General features: G+C 48.2%; 1 long non-coding RNA gene across 2 annotated transcripts; it reads right to left on the bottom strand.

The window, feature by feature from the left end:
- Window positions 1–490: 490 nt before the first annotated feature.
- On the bottom strand, window positions 491–15,854 carry LOC140844437 (uncharacterized). Of its 2 annotated transcripts, none has more exons than XR_012122719.1 (4): window positions 15,178–15,854; window positions 10,485–11,818; window positions 5,792–7,169; window positions 491–2,476 (listed from the first exon to the last, which is right to left on the bottom strand). It is a non-coding gene; the product is annotated as an uncharacterized lncRNA (long non-coding RNA). The 2 variants fall into 2 exon arrangements; XR_012122718.1 differs by having other exon boundaries at window positions 10,485–11,862.
- Window positions 15,855–17,055: the final 1,201 nt, after the last annotated feature.

Genomic DNA, 17,055 nt, shown 5'->3' on the forward strand with positions numbered 1-17,055 from the left:
CCCTCAATAAAGCTATTTTAAAATTGGGTTATTGAAATGAAATAAAGATCTGAAACCATAAAATAATCAAAATGGATTAAAGATCTGAAACAATAAAACTCCAAGAAGAAAACATAGGAATTCAACTCTTAAATAATGGGATTAGGAATTTTTTTCTTGATGTGTCTCCCCATGCAAGGGAATGAAAAACAAAAATAAACAAGTGGTACTACATCAAACTAAAATGCTTTTGAACAGCAAAGGAAACCATCAACAAAATGAAAAGGCAACCTATTGAACGAGAGAAGATATTTGCAAATGGTACATTGGATAAGGAGCTAAATCCAAAATATATTAAGAACTCAACACCAAAAAACAAATAATCTGATTACAAAATGGGCAAAGGACCAATTTTCCAAGGAAAACATACAGATGGCCAACAGGCACATGAAAAGATGCTCCACATCCTTAATCATCAGGGAAATGCAAATCAAAATGAAAGTGAGATATCACCTCACACCAGTCAGAATGGCCACCATCCAAAAGACAAAAAATAACAAATGTTGGTGAGGATGTGGAGAAAAGGGAGCCCTTGTACACTGTTGGTGGGGATGTAAATTGGTCCAGCTACTGTGGCAAGCAGTGTAGAGGTTCCTCAAAAACCTAAAAATGGAATAATGTATGACTCAGTAATTCCACTTTTGAGAATTAACCCAAATAAAAAATAACTGATTTGAAAAGATACATGTACCCCTTTTATTGCTACATTAATTATTTATAATAGCTAAGATATGAGTGCAACCTAAGTGTCCATCAGTAAATGGATAAAAAACATGTACATATACACAATGGGATATTATTCAGCATAAAGAAAGAAAAAAATATTGCCACTTGCAACAACATGGATGGATCTAGAGGATATTATGCTCAATGAAATAAGCCAGGTGGAGAAAGACAAATACCACATGATTTCACTTATATGTGGAATATAGAAACAAAGCAAACAAACAAACAAAACAGAAATAGACTCATAAACACACAGAACAGACTGGTGGTGGCCATAAGGGTGGGGGTGTGAGGATGGATGAAATAGGTGAAGGGGGAAAAAGGAAGTAATAAGAATGTTTGGTATCTTGATCTGGGTGATGGTTACATGAGTGTATACATATGTTAAACTACATTGAGCTGTACACTAAGAATCACTTGGGATGTTGCTCAAATGTAGACTTCTGGACCCTACCCCTATTGCGTCCCGCCATCTAGGACGACGGCAGGAGAACGATCACCGAAGGCCTGGTTCGTTAGGAATCTTTATTATGGGCATCCGAGCATCCATCTAGCGAAAGGCAAAAGCAAAAAACAACAACCACTTCCTCCAGGGCAGCAGCTTATATAGCATATCCCAACCAATCAGCTGACTGATCATGCGCCAGGTTCAGTCTTATTGGAAACATGTGAAAAGCATGCTATGAGCACGAGCACGGAAATGGGGACAAGCCAATCATGGAGACTTCCTTATGCGCTGAGCTGTAGGGCCAGGAAGGGTGGTGTCTAGGAATCAGGCGCCATCTTTAGGGTGTTGTCCAGCTAGAGTGGGGCTCAGCCTCGGCCATAGGCCGGGCCCCCACATCTCCCCCTTTATTGTTTTATAACCAAAGGGCTGTTGAGATCATGCCTGTCTTAGGTCGTCCGGAGTCTGCGGCATTCTTACCCGTCCTCAGGCAACAGACAACTTAGGTCTGTGCCCTGTCTTAGGTTGATATGCGCAGCTCCCGATCTTACCCATCCTTGACTACTGACCCAGCATATTAAGCCATACTCTAGGGGAGATGCCTTCCTCTAGTGCTGCCATGGCCTGCAACAGGACCTTCTGTTAACAGACTTTCCTCCCAAGCAGGAGGAGGCCCACAATTAGCAATATTCCTATGACACCTACACCTGACCAGGCTTTGGTGGCATTTAACACAGCTTCAGCTATTTGAGCTACGGAGAGCATCTCTACCTTCTTGGAGCTAACATTCAAAATTTCTAACCATAGCTGAGTGGTGAGCTCGTCAAGCTCACTGGACCAATTTGTGGTTAACATCTTGCCTAACTGTCTGGACAAGTTGGCATCTTTAGAATAATTATGAAAAGGAATACCAGTAATACACCCCCATATACGCAGCCCACAGACAAAACCTCCCCCAAGAGGTCCAATTGTTCTTGAAGAAGGTTCATGCGTTGGTTGACCAAGGCCATCCCATTCTTAAAATGGCTGTTGATGACGTTCTGCATTGTCATTGCCGAGGCAGTGGCCTGGGACAGACCATTCAGCATCTCTGCCATAGGAATGGAGATAGTGCGGCGGTGGCTGAAGCTGCAGCTCGGCTCTGCCGTCACCTGCTGTAGGATCCACGGCAGGAGCAGAAGCAGTGCGATCATCTTGTACCTCCGCTCTGGGGTTTTCCACTCTGCATATCAGATGTTCAGGCACCCAAACGGGGTTCTGCTGGTCCTGTGGAAAAACACAAACTGAGCCTCGGGTCCAGATTATCACTGGGTCCGGGCCTTTCCATGTTCCTTCCAACACATCCTTCACAAAACTTTAGGCATGTGTTTTGGATTGGATTGTTGGCCGTGCCACTCTGCTGCACTGCGGCCATTTTTGTCCAGTGTCAAAAAGTTTAAAATGAATAATATGATGTTTAATTTGTCTCTGGGGGATCTAAAGTCTTCTCCTTTCCCCCTTTTTGTTTATATAAGGCATTCTTGAGGGTGAGGTGGGTGCGTTCCACCATACCCTGACCCTGAGGGTTGTCTCTAGCTCCCTGCTGCTCTCATGACACAAAAGGATGTCATCCATATAATGATAGATGCCTTAGGCAGGGCCATGGGCAGTGGCAAACCCAGTTGTATTGAGCCCATAAGCACCATCTGCTTATTTACAGCTCTAAGGTCATGTAAAAGCCTCTACTTCCCTGTTTTCTTTCTTATCCAGGGGGAGGTAGAGGCCTGAATATGCTTGGCAGCAAGCTGCTCCTGTACTAAAGTGTGGGCTGCTTCCTTCTTCTCTTTAGTAAGGGGCCACTGAGGAACCCACACAGGATTCTCAGATCGCCACTGAATCTTTATTTGCTGTTCTCCTTCAGTGGCCCCGAGGAAAAACCCAGCCCGGGCCCTCCAAATCGACTGGGCGTAATGTTAGACAAAGGAATGGGCTTTTCTCGACCTGACAAGTTCTTCCCAAGTCACCTGTCCCGGGGTAGCCCTGTCTTTTCATAATGCAGTTAGACTGTTCGCTGTAGAAAGTTTCCGTGGTCAATTTGAGATTCATTTGGGTTAGTACATCTCTTCCCAGAGGGACACGGGTATGTTTAGCACGAAGGGTTGAATTATCCCCTCGTGCCCTTCTTGGTCCATCCAAGACAGTGAAGCAGCACTACATAGGGGCGCTTGGGCTATCCCAAGTCCTCTTAAGGTTTGTGCAGCTCGATTTAAAGGCCATTCCTTTGGCCATTCATCTTCCTTTATGATATTACGGTCTGCTCCTGTGTCCAGCAATCCTGAGAAATGCCTACCTCTGATGTCTAAGGTGTGCATGGGCCTGGTTCCCAAATCCAATGTAAGACAAGCCAGCAGAGCCCCAGAAGACCCAAACCCTTGCTGTCCTCGAACAGCATTTTTATGAGCATACAAATCATGTTTGCTAGGAAGCATAAGAATTTGAGCAATGCGATCTCCTGGGCTAATAGCCATGATTCCTCATGGGGAGGAGACCATAATTTTAACTATTCCTTCATAGTCTGGATCTATAACTCCTGGGTGTACTATTAACCCTGCTTTAGTAGTGGAGCTCCGGCCCAATAAGAGACCCACTACTCCTTTTGCCAAAGGTCCCTTAAAATCTGACTCTACAACTTGAACTCCCATCTCGGGGGTCAATACGAGTCTGGTGGCGGCACAGATGTCCACTCCTGTGCTTCCTGCTGTTGCTCTCCGTGATCCCTCGGTGCTGGGTGAACTCCCTGATCTGTCAAAGGGTGGTGAGTTCTGGGTATCTGTTGAACCACCCCATACATTTGCGGGCCCTGAGGTGGAGGGCCCCTCCTCCCGTTTTCTGGCTCTTGAGGGGGCAGCGGTCAGCCTTCCACATCCACCACTGACCTACACTCACTGGCCCAGTGATTTCCTTTTCTACATCTCGGGCATAATCTTGGTTTGGGCCTGCTAGCAGGTTCGTTGGCTTCCTTCAACTTGGGACAATCTCTTTTCAAATGACCCATTTGTTTGCAGTAGAAACAGGCCCCAGGAGGGGTTGACCTGCCACGAGCATCTCTCAATCCCTGAGTTATGGCTGCGGCCATAACCTGTCCTTGCACCACGCTGTCATTAATGTCCCTACAAACCTTAATATAAGTACTCAGATCTTTGTTCTTCCAGGGTCTTATGGCCGCCCTACACCATTTGTTGGCCTGCTCATAGGCCAGCTGCTTCACAAGGGGCATAGCAGTATCAACATCACCAAATATGCAACCGGCTGTTTGCATCAGTCTGGCTAGAAAGTCTGCATATGGCTCATTAGATCCTTGCAACACCTTTGACAGCTGACCCTGTAGGTCACCTGTGCCTTGCAGCGTCTTCCAGGCCCTCACTGCTGCCACGGCTATTTGCATATATACCTCTGGGGGGAACCCTACCTGATTCTGTTGACCCAAATATGGACCCATGCCCATCAACATGTCTAAGTTCCATTGATGATTACCTGCTGCGGCATTACGCCGAGCCGTGTCCTGTGAAAATTCTTGCCAGGCTGTCTTAAATGTCAGGTACTGACCTCCAGAGAGGGCTGCTCTTGCTACATTGGCCCAATCATCCGGCGTCAGATTAAGAGAAGCTACTGACTCTACTAAAGAAACAGTGAAAGCTGCCTGGGGGTCATACGTTGTGGATGCTTCCTTCAGACTTTTAATGACCTTGAAATCTAGGGCTTGATGATACCTCTGTTATGTATTAGGGTCTTCAAATACAGGGAAAGCGGCACTTCCTTGTTCTCTCAGCCACTCCCTCCACCCCCCTTTCTAGTCCTTGATTGCAATCACATGTACGACGACAGGGCTGTACGTGATACGGGGGCAGTTCTGCAAATGAAGCCGGAGGAAGAGGGGGGGCTGACAGCAACATTTTCAAGGACGGTTTCAGGGATGTTGAGAGGGGGGTGTCCTCCGACTCCTCTTCCTCTTTTTGTTGCCTCAGCTGCGTTAGGGAGGGATAACTGCGGGGGATAGGGCATTCCTTCCTCTGGGCAATTCTAAGTCTCCTTATATGCTTTTCTAATTCCTCCCCCGATAGCTCCCCTTCCTCATCTGTAGATCCTCCTCACTCGGAACCCCTCTCTGAGGTCCTAGCGGAGGATCTTTCCTCCCAGACATCTTCCAGGACTTCCTCCCCCTCTCCATTAGCCCTTAGGAGTGCCCGGAGTGGTTCCTCCACCCGCATCCTAGACACCTCTGAACCCATAGTGTGGAGGAAAGGAGGTTGACTCTATTCTAAGTTGAGGTTACGTGCGCCCACGCTCATACCCCTGAATTGAGTCTCCTTACAGCCTGAGAGTCCTCGCTAACTGGTTTTCATCGCTTCCCGCGAACTTTAGTCTACATTGCTTTACCTGCGAACTTTCCACAGCGCTCTTATTCTTTTGTGAGGAAACGCAGAAACATATACAGACTAAGACAGAACAAGACAAGGAACACAAAGGCTAAACACACACACCACAATTGCTTGCATTCGCACGACCTGATGTTGCTTTCACTTTGTCCCTGACCATACTCACCACTCTCCAAAATGTCAGTCACTCGTGTAACTCTTCCAAAGGGTGTCCACTCGGATCGCCGCAGGGTGAGAAGTTCCACTCCGTCCTCGGACGCCAGGTTTTCATCCCGGGTTTCGGCACCAGCTATCGCGTCCCGCCATTTAGGGCGACGGCAGGAGAATGATCACCGAAGGCCTGGTTCGTTAGGAATCTTTATTATGGGCGTCCGAGCATCCATCTAGCAAAAGGCAAAAGCAAAAAACAACAACCACTTCCTCCAGGGCAGCAGCTTATATAGCATATCCCAACCAATCAGCTGACTGATCATGCGCCAGGTTCAGTCTTATTGGAAACATGTGAAAAGCATGCTATGAGCACGAGCACGGAAATGGGGACAAGCCAATCATGGAGACTTCCTTATGCGCTGAGCTGTAGGGCCAGGAAGGGTGGTGTCTAGGAATCAGGCGCCATCTTTAGGGTGTTGTCCAGCTAGAGTGGGGCTCAGCCTCGGCCATAGGCCGGGCCCCCACATCTCCCCCTTTATTGTTTTATAACCAAAGGGCTGTTGAGATCATGCCTGTCTTAGGTCGTCCGGAGTCTGCGGCATTCTTACCCGTCCTCAGGCAACAGACAACTTAGGTCTGTGCCCTGTCTTAGGTTGATATGCGCAGCTCCCGATCTTACCCATCCTTGACTACTGACCCAGCATATTAAGCCATACTCTAGGGGAGATGCCTTCCTCTAGTGCTGCCATGGCCTGCAACAGGACCTTCTGTTAACAGACTTTCCTCCCAAGCAGGAGGAGGCCCACAATTAGCAATATTCCTATGACACCTACACCTGACCAGGCTTTGGTGGCATTTAACACAGCTTCAGCTATTTGAGCTACGGAGAGCATCTCTACCTTCTTGGAGCTAACATTCAAAATTTCTAACCATAGCTGAGTGGTGAGCTCGTCAAGCTCACTGGACCAATTTGTGGTTAACATCTTGCCTAACTGTCTGGACAAGTTGGCATCTTTAGAATAATTATGAAAAGGAATACCAGTAATACACCCCCATATACGCAGCCCACAGACAAAACCTCCCCCAAGAGGTCCAATTGTTCTTGAAGAAGGTTCATGCGTTGGTTGACCAAGGCCATCCCATTCTTAAAATGGCTGTTGATGACGTTCTGCGTTGTCATTGCCGAGGCAGTGGCCTGGGACAGACCATTCAGCATCTCTGCCATAGGAATGGAGATAGTGCGGCGGTGGCTGAAGCTGCAGCTCGGCTCTGCCGTCACCTGCTGTAGGATCCACGGCAGGAGCAGAAGCAGTGCGATCATCTTGTACCTCCGCTCTGGGGTTTTCCACTCTGCATATCAGATGTTCAGGCACCCAAACGGGGTTCTGCTGGTCCTGTGGAAAAACACAAACTGAGCCTCGGGTCCAGATTATCACTGGGTCCGGGCCTTTCCATGTTCCTTCCAACACATCCTTCACAAAACTTTAGGCATGTGTTTTGGATTGGATTGTTGGCCGTGCCACTCTGCTGCACTGCGGCCATTTTTGTCCAGTGTCAAAAAGTTTAAAATGAATAATATGATGTTTAATTTGTCTCTGGGGGATCTAAAGTCTTCTCCTTTCCCCCTTTTTGTTTATATAAGGCATTCTTGAGGGTGAGGTGGGTGCGTTCCACCATACCCTGACCCTGAGGGTTGTCTCTAGCTCCCTGCTGCTCTCATGACACAAAAGGATGTCATCCATATAATGATAGATGCCTTAGGCAGGGCCATGGGCAGTGGCAAACCCAGTTGTATTGAGCCCATAAGCACCATCTGCTTATTTACAGCTCTAAGGTCATGTAAAAGCCTCTACTTCCCTGTTTTCTTTCTTATCCAGGGGGAGGTAGAGGCCTGAATATGCTTGGCAGCAAGCTGCTCCTGTACTAAAGTGTGGGCTGCTTCCTTCTTCTCTTTAGTAAGGGGCCACTGAGGAACCCACACAGGATTCTCAGATCGCCACTGAATCTTTATTTGCTGTTCTCCTTCAGTGGCCCCGAGGAAAAACCCAGCCCGGGCCCTCCAAATCGACTGGGCGTAATGTTAGACAAAGGAATGGGCTTTTCTCGACCTGACAAGTTCTTCCCAAGTCACCTGTCCCGGGGTAGCCCTGTCTTTTCATAATGCAGTTAGACTGTTCGCTGTAGAAAGTTTCCGTGGTCAATTTGAGATTCATTTGGGTTAGTACATCTCTTCCCAGAGGGACACGGGTATGTTTAGCACGAAGGGTTGAATTATCCCCTCGTGCCCTTCTTGGTCCATCCAAGACAGTGAAGCAGCACTACATAGGGGCGCTTGGGCTATCCCAAGTCCTCTTAAGGTTTGTGCAGCTCGATTTAAAGGCCATTCCTTTGGCCATTCATCTTCCTTTATGATATTACGGTCTGCTCCTGTGTCCAGCAATCCTGAGAAATGCCTACCTCTGATGTCTAAGGTGTGCATGGGCCTGGTTCCCAAATCCAATGTAAGACAAGCCAGCAGAGCCCCAGAAGACCCAAACCCTTGCTGTCCTCGAACAGCATTTTTATGAGCATACAAATCATGTTTGCTAGGAAGCATAAGAATTTGAGCAATGCGATCTCCTGGGCTAATAGCCATGATTCCTCATGGGGAGGAGACCATAATTTTAACTATTCCTTCATAGTCTGGATCTATAACTCCTGGGTGTACTATTAACCCTGCTTTAGTAGTGGAGCTCCGGCCCAATAAGAGACCCACTACTCCTTTTGCCAAAGGTCCCTTAAAATCTGACTCTACAACTTGAACTCCCATCTCGGGGGTCAATACGAGTCTGGTGGCGGCACAGATGTCCACTCCTGTGCTTCCTGCTGTTGCTCTCCGTGATCCCTCGGTGCTGGGTGAACTCCCTGATCTGTCAAAGGGTGGTGAGTTCTGGGTATCTGTTGAACCACCCCATACATTTGCGGGCCCTGAGGTGGAGGGCCCCTCCTCCCGTTTTCTGGCTCTTGAGGGGGCAGCGGTCAGCCTTCCACATCCACCACTGACCTACACTCACTGGCCCAGTGATTTCCTTTTCTACATCTCGGGCATAATCTTGGTTTGGGCCTGCTAGCAGGTTCGTTGGCTTCCTTCAACTTGGGACAATCTCTTTTCAAATGACCCATTTGTTTGCAGTAGAAACAGGCCCCAGGAGGGGTTGACCTGCCACGAGCATCTCTCAATCCCTGAGTTATGGCTGCGGCCATAACCTGTCCTTGCACCACGCTGTCATTAATGTCCCTACAAACCTTAATATAAGTACTCAGATCTTTGTTCTTCCAGGGTCTTATGGCCGCCCTACACCATTTGTTGGCCTGCTCATAGGCCAGCTGCTTCACAAGGGGCATAGCAGTATCAACATCACCAAATATGCAACCGGCTGTTTGCATCAGTCTGGCTAGAAAGTCTGCATATGGCTCATTAGATCCTTGCAACACCTTTGACAGCTGACCCTGTAGGTCACCTGTGCCTTGCAGCGTCTTCCAGGCCCTCACTGCTGCCACGGCTATTTGCATATATACCTCTGGGGGGAACCCTACCTGATTCTGTTGACCCAAATATGGACCCATGCCCATCAACATGTCTAAGTTCCATTGATGATTACCTGCTGCGGCATTACGCCGAGCCGTGTCCTGTGAAAATTCTTGCCAGGCTGTCTTAAATGTCAGGTACTGACCTCCAGAGAGGGCTGCTCTTGCTACATTGGCCCAATCATCCGGCGTCAGATTAAGAGAAGCTACTGACTCTACTAAAGAAACAGTGAAAGCTGCCTGGGGGTCATACGTTGTGGATGCTTCCTTCAGACTTTTAATGACCTTGAAATCTAGGGCTTGATGATACCTCTGTTATGTATTAGGGTCTTCAAATACAGGGAAAGCGGCACTTCCTTGTTCTCTCAGCCACTCCCTCCACCCCCCTTTCTAGTCCTTGATTGCAATCACATGTACGACGACAGGGCTGTACGTGATACGGGGGCAGTTCTGCAAATGAAGCCGGAGGAAGAGGGGGGGCTGACAGCAACATTTTCAAGGACGGTTTCAGGGATGTTGAGAGGGGGGTGTCCTCCGACTCCTCTTCCTCTTTTTGTTGCCTCAGCTGCGTTAGGGAGGGATAACTGCGGGGGATAGGGCATTCCTTCCTCTGGGCAATTCTAAGTCTCCTTATATGCTTTTCTAATTCCTCCCCCGATAGCTCCCCTTCCTCATCTGTAGATCCTCCTCACTCGGAACCCCTCTCTGAGGTCCTAGCGGAGGATCTTTCCTCCCAGACATCTTCCAGGACTTCCTCCCCCTCTCCATTAGCCCTTAGGAGTGCCCGGAGTGGTTCCTCCACCCGCATCCTAGACACCTCTGAACCCATAGTGTGGAGGAAAGGAGGTTGACTCTATTCTAAGTTGAGGTTACGTGCGCCCACGCTCATACCCCTGAATTGAGTCTCCTTACAGCCTGAGAGTCCTCGCTAACTGGTTTTCATCGCTTCCCGCGAACTTTAGTCTACATTGCTTTACCTGCGAACTTTCCACAGCGCTCTTATTCTTTTGTGAGGAAACGCAGAAACATATACAGACTAAGACAGAACAAGACAAGGAACACAAAGGCTAAACACACACACCACAATTGCTTGCATTCGCACGACCTGATGTTGCTTTCACTTTGTCCCTGACCATACTCACCACTCTCCAAAATGTCAGTCACTCGTGTAACTCTTCCAAAGGGTGTCCACTCGGATCGCCGCAGGGTGAGAAGTTCCACTCCGTCCTCGGACGCCAGGTTTTCATCCCGGGTTTCGGCACCAGCTATCGCGTCCCGCCATTTAGGGCGACGGCAGGAGAATGATCACCGAAGGCCTGGTTCGTTAGGAATCTTTATTATGGGCGTCCGAGCATCCATCTAGCAAAAGGCAAAAGCAAAAAACAACAACCACTTCCTCCAGGGCAGCAGCTTATATAGCATATCCCAACCAATCAGCTGACTGATCATGCGCCAGGTTCAGTCTTATTGGAAACATGTGAAAAGCATGCTATGAGCACGAGCACGGAAATGGGGACAAGCCAATCATGGAGACTTCCTTATGCGCTGAGCTGTAGGGCCAGGAAGGGTGGTGTCTAGGAATCAGGCGCCATCTTTAGGGTGTTGTCCAGCTAGAGTGGGGCTCAGCCTCGGCCATAGGCCGGGCCCCCACATCTCCCCCTTTATTGTTTTATAACCAAAGGGCTGTTGAGATCATGCCTGTCTTAGGTCGTCCGGAGTCTGCGGCATTCTTACCCGTCCTCAGGCAACAGACAACTTAGGTCTGTGCCCTGTCTTAGGTTGATATGCGCAGCTCCCGATCTTACCCATCCTTGACTACTGACCCAGCATATTAAGCCATACTCTAGGGGAGATGCCTTCCTCTAGTGCTGCCATGGCCTGCAACAGGACCTTCTGTTAACAGACTTTCCTCCCAAGCAGGAGGAGGCCCACAATTAGCAATATTCCTATGACACCTACACCTGACCAGGCTTTGGTGGCATTTAACACAGCTTCAGCTATTTGAGCTACGGAGAGCATCTCTACCTTCTTGGAGCTAACATTCAAAATTTCTAACCATAGCTGAGTGGTGAGCTCGTCAAGCTCACTGGACCAATTTGTGGTTAACATCTTGCCTAACTGTCTGGACAAGTTGGCATCTTTAGAATAATTATGAAAAGGAATACCAGTAATACACCCCCATATACGCAGCCCACAGACAAAACCTCCCCCAAGAGGTCCAATTGTTCTTGAAGAAGGTTCATGCGTTGGTTGACCAAGGCCATCCCATTCTTAAAATGGCTGTTGATGACGTTCTGCGTTGTCATTGCCGAGGCAGTGGCCTGGGACAGACCATTCAGCATCTCTGCCATAGGAATGGAGATAGTGCGGCGGTGGCTGAAGCTGCAGCTCGGCTCTGCCGTCACCTGCTGTAGGATCCACGGCAGGAGCAGAAGCAGTGCGATCATCTTGTACCTCCGCTCTGGGGTTTTCCACTCTGCATATCAGATGTTCAGGCACCCAAACGGGGTTCTGCTGGTCCTGTGGAAAAACACAAACTGAGCCTCGGGTCCAGATTATCACTGGGTCCGGGCCTTTCCATGTTCCTTCCAACACATCCTTCACAAAACTTTAGGCATGTGTTTTGGATTGGATTGTTGGCCATGCCACTCTGCTGCACTGCGGCCATTTTTGTCCAGTGTCAAAAAGTTTAAAATGAATAATATGATGTTTAATTTGTCTCTGGGGGATCTAAAGTCTTCTCCTTTCCCCCTTTTTGTTTATATAAGGCATTCTTGAGGGTGAGGTGGGTGCGTTCCACCATACCCTGACCCTGAGGGTTGTCTCTAGCTCCCTGCTGCTCTCATGACACAAAAGGATGTCATCCATATAATGATAGATGCCTTAGGCAGGGCCATGGGCAGTGGCAAACCCAGTTGTATTGAGCCCATAAGCACCATCTGCTTATTTACAGCTCTAAGGTCATGTAAAAGCCTCTACTTCCCTGTTTTCTTTCTTATCCAGGGGGAGGTAGAGGCCTGAATATGCTTGGCAGCAAGCTGCTCCTGTACTAAAGTGTGGGCTGCTTCCTTCTTCTCTTTAGTAAGGGGCCACTGAGGAACCCACACAGGATTCTCAGATCGCCACTGAATCTTTATTTGCTGTTCTCCTTCAGTGGCCCCGAGGAAAAACCCAGCCCGGGCCCTCCAAATCGACTGGGCGTAATGTTAGACAAAGGAATGGGCTTTTCTCGACCTGACAAGTTCTTCCCAAGTCACCTGTCCCGGGGTAGCCCTGTCTTTTCATAATGCAGTTAGACTGTTCGCTGTAGAAAGTTTCCGTGGTCAATTTGAGATTCATTTGGGTTAGTACATCTCTTCCCAGAGGGACACGGGTATGTTTAGCACGAAGGGTTGAATTATCCCCTCGTGCCCTTCTTGGTCCATCCAAGACAGTGAAGCAGCACTACATAGGGGCGCTTGGGCTATCCCAAGTCCTCTTAAGGTTTGTGCAGCTCGATTTAAAGGCCATTCCTTTGGCCATTCATCTTCCTTTATGATATTACGGTCTGCTCCTGTGTCCAGCAATCCTGAGAAATGCCTACCTCTGATGTCTAAGGTGTGCATGGGCCTGGTTCCCAAATCCAATGTAAGACAAGCCAGCAGAGCCCCAGAAGACCCAAACCCTTGCTGTCCTCGAACAGCATTTTTATGAGCATACAAATCATGTTTGCTAGGAAGCATAAGAATTTGAGCAATGCGATCTCCTGGGCTAATAGCCATGATTCCTCATGGGGAGGAGACCATAATTTTAACTATTCCTTCATAGTCTGGATCTATAACTCCTGGGTGTACTATTAACCCTGCTTTAGTAGTGGAGCTCCGGCCCAATAAGAGACCCACTACTCCTTTTGCCAAAGGTCCCTTAAAATCTGACTCTACAACTTGAACTCCCATCTCGGGGGTCAATACGAGTCTGGTGGCGGCACAGATGTCCACTCCTGTGCTTCCTGCTGTTGCTCTCCGTGATCCCTCGGTGCTGGGTGAACTCCCTGATCTGTCAAAGGGTGGTGAGTTCTGGGTATCTGTTGAACCACCCCATACATTTGCGGGCCCTGAGGTGGAGGGCCCCTCCTCCCGTTTTCTGGCTCTTGAGGGGGCAGCGGTCAGCCTTCCACATCCACCACTGACCTACACTCACTGGCCCAGTGATTTCCTTTTCTACATCTCGGGCATAATCTTGGTTTGGGCCTGCTAGCAGGTTCGTTGGCTTCCTTCAACTTGGGACAATCTCTTTTCAAATGACCCATTTGTTTGCAGTAGAAACAGGCCCCAGGAGGGGTTGACCTGCCACGAGCATCTCTCAATCCCTGAGTTATGGCTGCGGCCATAACCTGTCCTTGCACCACGCTGTCATTAATGTCCCTACAAACCTTAATATAAGTACTCAGATCTTTGTTCTTCCAGGGTCTTATGGCCGCCCTACACCATTTGTTGGCCTGCTCATAGGCCAGCTGCTTCACAAGGGGCATAGCAGTATCAACATCACCAAATATGCAACCGGCTGTTTGCATCAGTCTGGCTAGAAAGTCTGCATATGGCTCATTAGATCCTTGCAACACCTTTGACAGCTGACCCTGTAGGTCACCTGTGCCTTGCAGCGTCTTCCAGGCCCTCACTGCTGCCACGGCTATTTGCATATATACCTCTGGGGGGAACCCTACCTGATTCTGTTGACCCAAATATGGACCCATGCCCATCAACATGTCTAAGTTCCATTGATGATTACCTGCTGCGGCATTACGCCGAGCCGTGTCCTGTGAAAATTCTTGCCAGGCTGTCTTAAATGTCAGGTACTGACCTCCAGAGAGGGCTGCTCTTGCTACATTGGCCCAATCATCCGGCGTCAGATTAAGAGAAGCTACTGACTCTACTAAAGAAACAGTGAAAGCTGCCTGGGGGTCATACGTTGTGGATGCTTCCTTCAGACTTTTAATGACCTTGAAATCTAGGGCTTGATGATACCTCTGTTATGTATTAGGGTCTTCAAATACAGGGAAAGCGGCACTTCCTTGTTCTCTCAGCCACTCCCTCCACCCCCCTTTCTAGTCCTTGATTGCAATCACATGTACGACGACAGGGCTGTACGTGATACGGGGGCAGTTCTGCAAATGAAGCCGGAGGAAGAGGGGGGGCTGACAGCAACATTTTCAAGGACGGTTTCAGGGATGTTGAGAGGGGGGTGTCCTCCGACTCCTCTTCCTCTTTTTGTTGCCTCAGCTGCGTTAGGGAGGGATAACTGCGGGGGATAGGGCATTCCTTCCTCTGGGCAATTCTAAGTCTCCTTATATGCTTTTCTAATTCCTCCCCCGATAGCTCCCCTTCCTCATCTGTAGATCCTCCTCACTCGGAACCCCTCTCTGAGGTCCTAGCGGAGGATCTTTCCTCCCAGACATCTTCCAGGACTTCCTCCCCCTCTCCATTAGCCCTTAGGAGTGCCCGGAGTGGTTCCTCCACCCGCATCCTAGACACCTCTGAACCCATAGTGTGGAGGAAAGGAGGTTGACTCTATTCTAAGTTGAGGTTACGTGCGCCCACGCTCATACCCCTGAATTGAGTCTCCTTACAGCCTGAGAGTCCTCGCTAACTGGTTTTCATCGCTTCCCGCGAACTTTAGTCTACATTGCTTTACCTGCGAACTTTCCACAGCGCTCTTATTCTTTTGTGAGGAAACGCAGAAACATATACAGACTAAGACAGAACAAGACAAGGAACACAAAGGCTAAACACACACACCACAATTGCTTGCATTCGCACGACCTGATGTTGCTTTCACTTTGTCCCTGACCATACTCACCACTCTCCAAAATGTCAGTCACTCGTGTAACTCTTCCAAAGGGTGTCCACTCGGATCGCCGCAGGGTGAGAAGTTCCACTCCGTCCTCGGACGCCAGGTTTTCATCCCGGGTTTCGGCACCAGCTATCGCGTCCCGCCATCTAGGGCGACGGCAGGAGAATGATCACCGAAGGCCTGGTTCGTTAGGAATCTTTATTATGGGCGTCCGAGCATCCATCTAGCAAAAGGCAAAAGCAAAAAACAACAACCACTTCCTCCAGGGCAGCAGCTTATATAGCATATCCCAACCAATCAGCTGACTGATCATGCGCCAGGTTCAGTCTTATTGGAAACATGTGAAAAGCATGCTATGAGCACGAGCACGGAAATGGGGACAAGCCAATCATGGAGACTTCCTTATGCGCTGAGCTGTAGGGCAAGGAAGGGTGGTGTCTAGGAAGCAGGCGCCATCTTTAGGGCATTGTCCAGCTAGAGTGGGGCTCACCCTCAGCCATAGGCCGGGCCCCCACATACCCCAAGCTCTCCAAATCATGCTTTTTGTAAGTGGCCCACGACTCTGCATTTTATTCAAAAGCAGAGATGATTCTTATTCACAGAAATTATTTCCTTCATCTGGACTTTTCACAGACTGAGTATGTTTACTCACCCACAAAGGCCAAGCACCTGCTATATGCCAAAAATGGTACTCATCCTGCAAGTGTCCCTGGGAAATGTCTCCTGAGCTGCAAGCTTGTGAGGTCAGAGGCAGTGTCTAGATGAGCACTTAAATGCAACAGCTTACAAACCAGCAGTCCCTGCCCCAACATCAGGTCAGCCAGAGGGAGGCACCACCCACAGCAGCTACAAATGCAAAGCACAGAGGCTTACATCTGTCTGCTCGGCCTACTGGTTTTGACAGTGGAGACAGGTACTGCAGCCAGGAAGCAGGAAACTGGGGGAGATATTCTCTCAGGCCATGGAGGTGCACAGATCTCGCAACACGAGGGACCCAAGGAAGACAACACCAAGACATATAATAATTAAAATGGCAAAGATCAAGGATAAGAACAGACCATTAAAGGCAGCCATACAGAGAAAAACATTACATACAAAGGAAAACCCATCAGGCTATCTTCAGACTTCCCAAAAGAAACCTTAAAGGTCAGAAGTGACATGATATATTTAATAAAATTAAATAGAAGGGCCTCAAACCAAGAATACTCTACCTGGAAAGATTATCATTTAAATTTGAAGGAGGGATTAAACAATTTCCAGATAAGCAAAAGCTGAGAGAATTTACCTCCCACAAACCATCTCTACAGTGTATTTTGGAGGGACTGCTATAGATGGAAGTGTTCCTAAGGCTGAATAGCTGTCACCAGGGGAAATAAAACCACAGTAAAGAAAGCATAACAATTAATTATTAAGCAGATGCAAAATCAAATCAACTACCCCTAAAGTCAATCAAGGGATAGAAAAAGAGTACAGAATATGATACCTAATATATAAAGAATGGAGGCGGAAGAAAAAGGAGGGAAAAAAAAGAACCTTTAGGTTGTGTTTGTAATAGCATACTAAGTGAGTTAAATTTGACTGTTAGATAGTAAGGGAATTACCTTTGAACCTTTGGTAACCATGAATCTAAAGCCTGCAATGGCAATAAGTACATACCTATCAATAATCACCCTAAATGTAAATGGTCTGAATGCGCCAATCAAAAGACATAGAGTTACTGAATGGATTAAAAAAACAAGACCCATATACATGCTGCTTAGAAGAGACTCACTTCAAACCCAAAGACACACACAGACTGAAAGAAAAGGAATGGAAAAAGATATTTAATGCAACTAATAGGGAGAAAAAAGCAGGAGTTGCAGTACTTGTATCAGACAAAATAGA

This window comes from Manis javanica, chromosome 11 (assembly GCF_040802235.1).
Source record: "Manis javanica isolate MJ-LG chromosome 11, MJ_LKY, whole genome shotgun sequence".
Lineage (NCBI taxonomy): Eukaryota > Metazoa > Chordata > Mammalia > Pholidota > Manidae > Manis > Manis javanica.